The sequence below is a fragment of the Felis catus genome, chromosome X (assembly GCF_018350175.1).
Source record: "Felis catus isolate Fca126 chromosome X, F.catus_Fca126_mat1.0, whole genome shotgun sequence".
Taxonomy (NCBI): Eukaryota; Metazoa; Chordata; class Mammalia; order Carnivora; family Felidae; genus Felis; species Felis catus.
The window spans coordinates 44,741,531-44,748,504 of NC_058386.1; the positions used below are offsets into that span (position 1 = coordinate 44,741,531).

The 6,974-nt window shown below is 41.3% G+C and overlaps 1 long non-coding RNA gene across 1 annotated transcript in view; it reads left to right on the top strand.

Annotated features, from left to right (window-relative positions):
- The first annotated feature begins 1,397 nt into the window (after window positions 1-1,397).
- LOC123383462 overlaps window positions 1,398-6,974 on the top strand; it is a 46,486-nt gene continuing 40,909 nt past the window's right edge. The window contains exon 1 of the long non-coding RNA XR_006593210.1: window positions 1,398-2,030. This is a non-coding gene — a long non-coding RNA (uncharacterized LOC123383462). The remainder of the gene's footprint in view (window positions 2,031-6,974) is intronic.

A 6,974-nucleotide genomic window follows, 5' to 3' on the forward strand; every position in this document is an offset into this window, starting at 1 on the left:
GTTTTTTTTTTTTAATGCATATTTAATTTTACATCTAGGCTTGCATGCTTTTAGTCTGAAGAAATTCTTTTACTATTCCTTGCAAATAAGTCTGCCAGGAATTGAATTCTCTCAGTGTTTGTTTATCTGGGAGTTTTTCTTCTGCTTTTGCTTTTGAAAGACAATTTTGCAGGATAGAAGAGTTTTAGTTGACAGGGTGTTTTTTGTTTGTTTGTTTTGTTTTGTTTTCTTCGTTCAGCACTTTGAATATGTCATCCCGCTGTTTCTGGACTCCATTTTAACTTGTTTTCCTAATAAGACATCGCCTGTTAATCTTAATGGGTTTACCTTGTAAGTGATGAGTTAACATTTCTCTTGATGCTCTCAAGACTTTCTCTTTGACTTTGGCCCTCAGCATTTTTACTATGATGTGTCTGGACATGGATCTCTTCATATTTATACTACTTGGAATTGTTTGTTCTTCCTGGATGTGTAGATTAATATACTTAGACACTTTTAGTCATTATTTCGTTGGATATTTTTTGCACTACCTCTTGTGGCCTCTCCTTTTGGTAATCTTATTACTTGTAGGTTGGTGCTTTTAAAGGTATCTCACGTGTTTCTGACACGATGCTCATTTTACTGCATTCTTTTTTTCTCTCTGATTTTAGGATTGCATAACTCTATTTTCAATTTTGCGTTATTTCTTCTGCCAACACCAATATATTATTGAGTCCCTGTAGTAAACTCTTTGGTTAATGAAATTTTTAACTCCAAACTATCCATCTGGTTCTTTTTATAATCTGTATCTCTTTATGGGTAGTCTCTGTTTAATGAGAAATGTCATCATAGTTTACTTCTTTAAGCATGATTTCCTTCAATTCTTAGAACATATTAATATTGGCTGGGTTGAAGACTTTTTCTGTTAAATCCAACATACCAGCCCTTTCACAGGCAGTTTCCATTGCTTGTTTTTGTTCCTGCTTCTTTGGATATCCCATCATTGTTTTCTTAATTGAGCAGTGAGGTTAATATATTTTAGCACTCTGGATGCAGGTTCCGTCCCCCCCCCCCTCCCTGGGGCTTGTTTTTGCTGCTATTTGCTTGTTTAATTACCTAGTGACTTGGCTAGACTCTTTTAGTTATGTCTGTTTACCCCAAAGTATGAAGTCTTTGTCGCAGCTCCTCAGTCCCTGCAGACTTGGGTGTACACAGGGCCACTCTGGAATGACAGGAATGTTCGCAGGGCTCTTTTTGTCTCCTTCTCTGATCCCTCTGCTAAGCTGTCTACTTCATTTCTTATTACACTCACCTGTTAGGCTCCACTAATCGCCAATTTCGTTGTTAATTGTTTTCAACAGTGCCCTGGTGCATAAATAGTGCCACAACCTGATCTGATTAAATTCAGGTGGGAATATTCTTTAGCAGCTTCTCTGAGGTTTGTTCAGACCCCAGGAGGCCTCTTCTTGGCTGTCTTTCTCCCTGGTTCTCCCTGGTGAACCTATAGCTGGCCTAAGGTTTTGCTTATTGTTCTTAATTTAGAGGAGCTATTATTTTCAAGAGCTCTCTTAGGCTTGAATTCTCCCACTCTGTTTCAGATAAAGTCTGTTCCTTTGGGGGAGAGCTTAGGAGCTCTCTTTCTTGTGGAATGCTTCTCCTTGGGAAAAAAATTTTGAGCCACTATTCTGGACTCTGGGTTGGGCAGTAGCCTCTGGTCTTCTAGGCTCACTGCTTATATTTGGAACCTGTGTCTTGTGATCAAACTGGGGCAAGAGCCATCAGGACTGCAGTATTCTCAGCCTGCTGTGGCCAGTGTAGCCCCTCAATCCTCTGAGTGGGGACTGGCTGGAGAAAAGAAGCCCCTGACCTCTTGGCCTCACTCACTAAGACTTTAGCCTCTTCAATTTGGAATTGGAGGATGAGAAATACTGGTGTCCTGCCCTTACTGGTAAGGTATGGGTAACCAATAATTGGGAGCTGAGGGGAGAAGGAGCCACATCTTCCTGGTGATACCTACCTGGAGTGGACTAACATCAAAAGGAGCTGGAGAGGTAGGTGGGAGGGAGCAGATCATGGTTCCAATGTCAGACTCTCTCTGTTCTCACCAGTTTAGTAGAGATTTTTTGAATAAATGTTTCTTCATTTGCTGTACATTCTTAGGACAATTTCCAGAGACATTTAATAGTTATTTTTAAAATAGCTGTGTGTGTGTGTTGTTTCTGTTTTTGTTTTTACCAAATTTGCTTGTTTCTCTGGGGACTGTGTCTGTGGAGTTTCTTCAGCTGTCCTCTAGTAGGTGGAACTCTGTTATCTTTTACCTTTGATGATGGTTTCTTTCATCATACAGATAGTCCAGCCTGAGTATTTTTACGTGTTCCACATTTGGTATTATTTAAAGAAGCCCATTCCTACCCAATATTATAAAAACAATCTGAAGTTTCCTTCTGATGCTCTTAAGGTTTGCTTTCTCAAGGTAAGCACATTTAGTCAACTGGGATGCTTTTGTATGTGTGTGAATGCTTTATTACAAGAATGTGTATACTATTCTAAATGGATATGGGGCACCTGGGTGGCTCAGTCAGTTAAGTGTCCGACTTCGGCTCAGGTCATGATCTCACGGTTCAGTTCGTGAGTTCGAGCCCCGTGTCAGGCTCTGTGCTGACAGCTCGGAGCCTAGAGCCTGCTTTGGATTCTGTGTCTCCCTCTCTCTGACCCTCCCCTGTTCATGCTCTGTCTCAAAAATAAATAAGTGTTGAAAAATTTAAAAAAATAAATATTAAAAAGTAAATAAATGCATAGCCACAACTGTCTCAATTGCGACTTCTCTCCATAGACTTGAAATGACAGCTTATCGTAAATTAAGTTCTCATATATGCGTGGAAGATTCTGTTACATTGATCGATTTGTCTATTTCTGCATCAGAATCGCACTGTTTTAATGACTGGCATCCATTTTCTAAACTGAGGTGAATTCTTGTCAGGTTTTGGCATCAGAGTTATGCTAAACTAGAAAAATAATTTAGGTGGCCTTCACTTTTTTTTTTTTTTTAGTGCAATGAAACAACATATATAATGTGCTAGTTATCTGCATAATGATCAGCTGTACTATAATCATCTGCAGTATTATCGATTATAGTTTCATTTTAGGAGTCTTTTTACTAGTTTCAGTCTCTATTAATTATTGCTGTATTCATGTTTCTTTTCCTTAGGCCAATTGTAATAATTATGTTATTAGAATTCACTGGAATCAATTTGTGCAAACATTCTTAAAGTTTTTAAAATGCCTTCAAAACCTCCTAATTCCTGGTACTGTTCTCTGTTCTTACTTTTAATCACATCTGGCAAATGTGTCTCTATTTGGTTGTCTTTACAAAGAACCAGATATCGGTTGGATGGGTTACTATTTTACGTTTAGTTCTTACTTGACAAATGTCTGTTTTATGTTTATTAATACTCTTTGTAGTTATTTTGTGGGTGTCTTTCTAGCTTCTCAAGTTGAGTAATTTTTTTCCATGAATATTCAGTTTTTTCCCCTGTAGTAAATGTGTTTAAGGCTACAAACTTTGAGTACTCTTGGCATTAATGCACAAGATTTGTTGGTTGTGTTTTACTATGATTTAGTTATTTTTATACTTAAAAAAATGGAGTGTAGTTGACCCACAATATTACATTAGTTTCAGGTGTACAACATAGCGATTCAACAAGTTTAAACATCATACTGTGCTCATCACAAGTGTAGCCACCATCTGTCACCATACATTTGCCAGAGGAAAAAAAAAATCAAACTGGTGAAAGTTACACATATAAAATATCACTTAAAGCCTCTAGAAATTGTTCAAGGAGTATATAGCAAATGAAGAAACATTAATTCATGCAAATCTACTAAGTATCAATGAGAACAATGAGAGACTGTGGCATCTGAGCCACAATTTACTCTTCTGCTCTTCTCCCTCCTGGCTCAGTATGATGGAAACTCTGGCTAGCTATAGCCAAGAAGCTGGAGCGCCTTCTCCTGCCCTCCCACTTTGGAGCTACTATGTCTCCATGGGAGAGGCAGGCTGCCAGACTCTCTTCCCCTCATTCTCAGTGCCGCATTTCAGAAATTCTATTTCACTCAAGTGCAGGTGAGAGAACTGCTGCTCCCTTACCTCACCTGGCCCCCATTCATAGGACAAAGAAATACTCCAGGTGTGACAAGCTGAGAATACGGGGCCCTAATCACCCTTGCCCCAGCTCGCTTATAAGATAGAATTTCCACACCAGGGGAGTAAAGCTGACTAGATTGAGAGCTACCAGCCTGACCTAGAGTGCCGTTTGTAGAGCAGGGGTATCACCCTGAGGGAAGAGAGCCACTGTCCTCACTACAAGTTCTGGAGCAGCAGGAGTGCTGCCCAAGGGGAGAGGCTATAACTAAAGCGAACTCTGTAGCTCTTTCTAAGGGAGACTGTCTTAATGCGACTGAATTTATTTGGAACAGCATGGGGAAGTTCAGGCCTAAGGGTACGGTTGACAAGAATGGAGATCTCAGTAGTCTTTAGGAGGGGTCTGGTAGCTCTGTGAGGGGACCAAGCCAAACGGTAGGCCATTTGGAAGTTTAACAGAAGGAGAGAAAGAGATCCCTAAGAAGAAACCTCCTAGAGTTGGAGGGGGCATCAAAGAGTGACCTGAAAGACTCTCCCCTGCAAAGGGTCCCAAAGTTAATAGGATCTGACTGTGGATCCATTTATTGCCCAGGGCATTGTTGATAAGAAGAAAGCAAGCAGCTGAAAATTAATGGAGGCTAACAGATGGATGTGAAACCACTAGAGTCAGTCTATCCAGAAGTTTAACAAAACTACCAGGAAAAGAGACCATGAAAAACATCCTGGCCCAAACAACAGTTACCCATGGGGGAGAGGGGAGTCAGGGGGACCATGTGCATGCCCAAGGCTGTGCCCTTTTGGTGGTGGTGACATCAGAAGCTGCACATTGCAGCGAAATAGACTTCACTGATCTTGTCCAGCCACATGACTAAACAAATAGGCAAACAACAACCCAGGGAGATCAATACCAGACTTGCTACAATATACTACCTAAACTCCCCAGTTTTCAACAAAAATCATGAGGTCTAGAAAGAAATAGGAAGGTGTGACCTATGCACAGTGTAAAAAAATCAGGCAACACAAACTGCCTGTGAGAGCGCCCAGAATTGGATATAGCAGAAAAAGACATCAAAGCACCTATTATACCTGTGTTCAAATAAGTAAAGGAAACTACGTTTAAAGAAAGGAAGGTATGATGACAAGGTCTCAAAACAGAGACGATCTGGAAAGAAAAATTATAAACTGAAGCCAAATGGAACTTCTGGATATGAAAAGTAGAATAACTGAAATGAAAAATTCACAAGAGAGCCTCAAGAATAAATTTGTTTTGGCAGAAGAAAGTGAACTTAAAGAGAGATTGGTAGAGATGAGGCAATCCTAAAATCAGAGAGAAAAAAAGTATAAAGACAAATTAATAGAGGCTTAGAGAAATGTGCATTAAGCATTTAGAGCGCTGGGCTCTATGCTGACATCTCAGAGCCTGGAGCCTGCTTCAGATTCTGTATCTGCCTCTCCCCTGCTCACACTTGGTGTCTCTCTCTCTCTCTCTCTCTCTCTCTCTCTCTCTCTCTGTCTCTCTCTCTCTCAAAAATAAACAGTAAATAAAATAATCTAGATCCAAAAATGAAAAAAATATATACAATAAAATAAATGAAAACAATAAAAAACAATAAAATAAAAAATAAAGGTATATGTATATATAAAAATAAAAATAAGAGTGACAAAAAAGGAATTTGAAAAATAGGAAAAATAATGAAAAAAAATAATAAAAGTAAAACAGACCTTAGATCCTATCAGTAGATTTGGTACAAGCAAGTTGTGCTGGTCTTCTGGGAGAGGTGCCTGCTGCACTGATTCTCAGGCTGAAGCATTGCAGTGGAAATGCACCTCCAGGGTGCGGGGGGGGGGGGGGGGGGGGGGGGCGGAGCTTGGTGTAAATGACACTGGCCTCCACTAGGTGGCGCTATTATGCTCCCTGAGGGCTTTCCGCTCGGAAGGGTGGAATACGTTTGGCGGCGCCCCGCTTTACAGCCCTGGAGCTGAAAGTTTGCGCCCTCACTCTTCAGGGAAACCTCACAAAAGCGCAATTACTCACCCCTCTTTTGTCCCCGGTTTTGGACTGAACCCCGTGTTCATCCTGCCTGTGTCCAAGCTTTTTTTTCTTTTCTTTTTTTTTCTTTTTCTTCCTTTTTCTTTCTCTTTTTCTTTTTTCTTCTTTCCTCTCAGGCACGCAACACAGCTTCAAAACTCCAAGTTTTAGGGACTGCCATGGTGCTAACCCACACTGTTCCTCCGGGGGAGTGTCTCGCCTCCCTTTTGCCCGCCCATGCGGAGAAATGCAGTGGCGCCACTGCGCAGCTGTTCACAGAGTTTATGTCAAAACAGAGCAGAAAGCCGGCACCCCTGCATGCTCGCTGCCCTCAACTAGAGGAAGTCCCCTCTCTTAAACCTGGAAACAGCATAGCATGTTGGCACATCCAGGTCCAGTCTTTTTTGTGACCCAAGGTTTCCTCAGACCACGCTGTCAATCCTGGGATTTTGCGCAGCTACACCACTTGAGCACCTTTAAGCCAGGCACTTCCCCCATGGTAGTGGACTGGTAAAAGTTCAGATTTTGCACTCCGATGCTTATACTACTTTGAGGAAGCCTGCCAAAGCAGGCTCCGTCCCCGTGGCTGTACCCAGGGCAGTATCTCCCCCAGTAAACTCTCCGCACCTCCTACCTTCCAGACGGTGGTTCCTTTTCTACTTGTAGTCTTGCAGTTTTTGTTCTCTTCAGATCTCTGATCGATTTCTTCCGTGTTCGGAAAGGTTTGAGAACTATCTAGCTGTGTTCAGGGGACAACACAAGCTTAGGGTCTCTCTACTCCTCTACCATCTTATCTTCTCCCCTCCCTCTCTCAGCTTTTAAAAA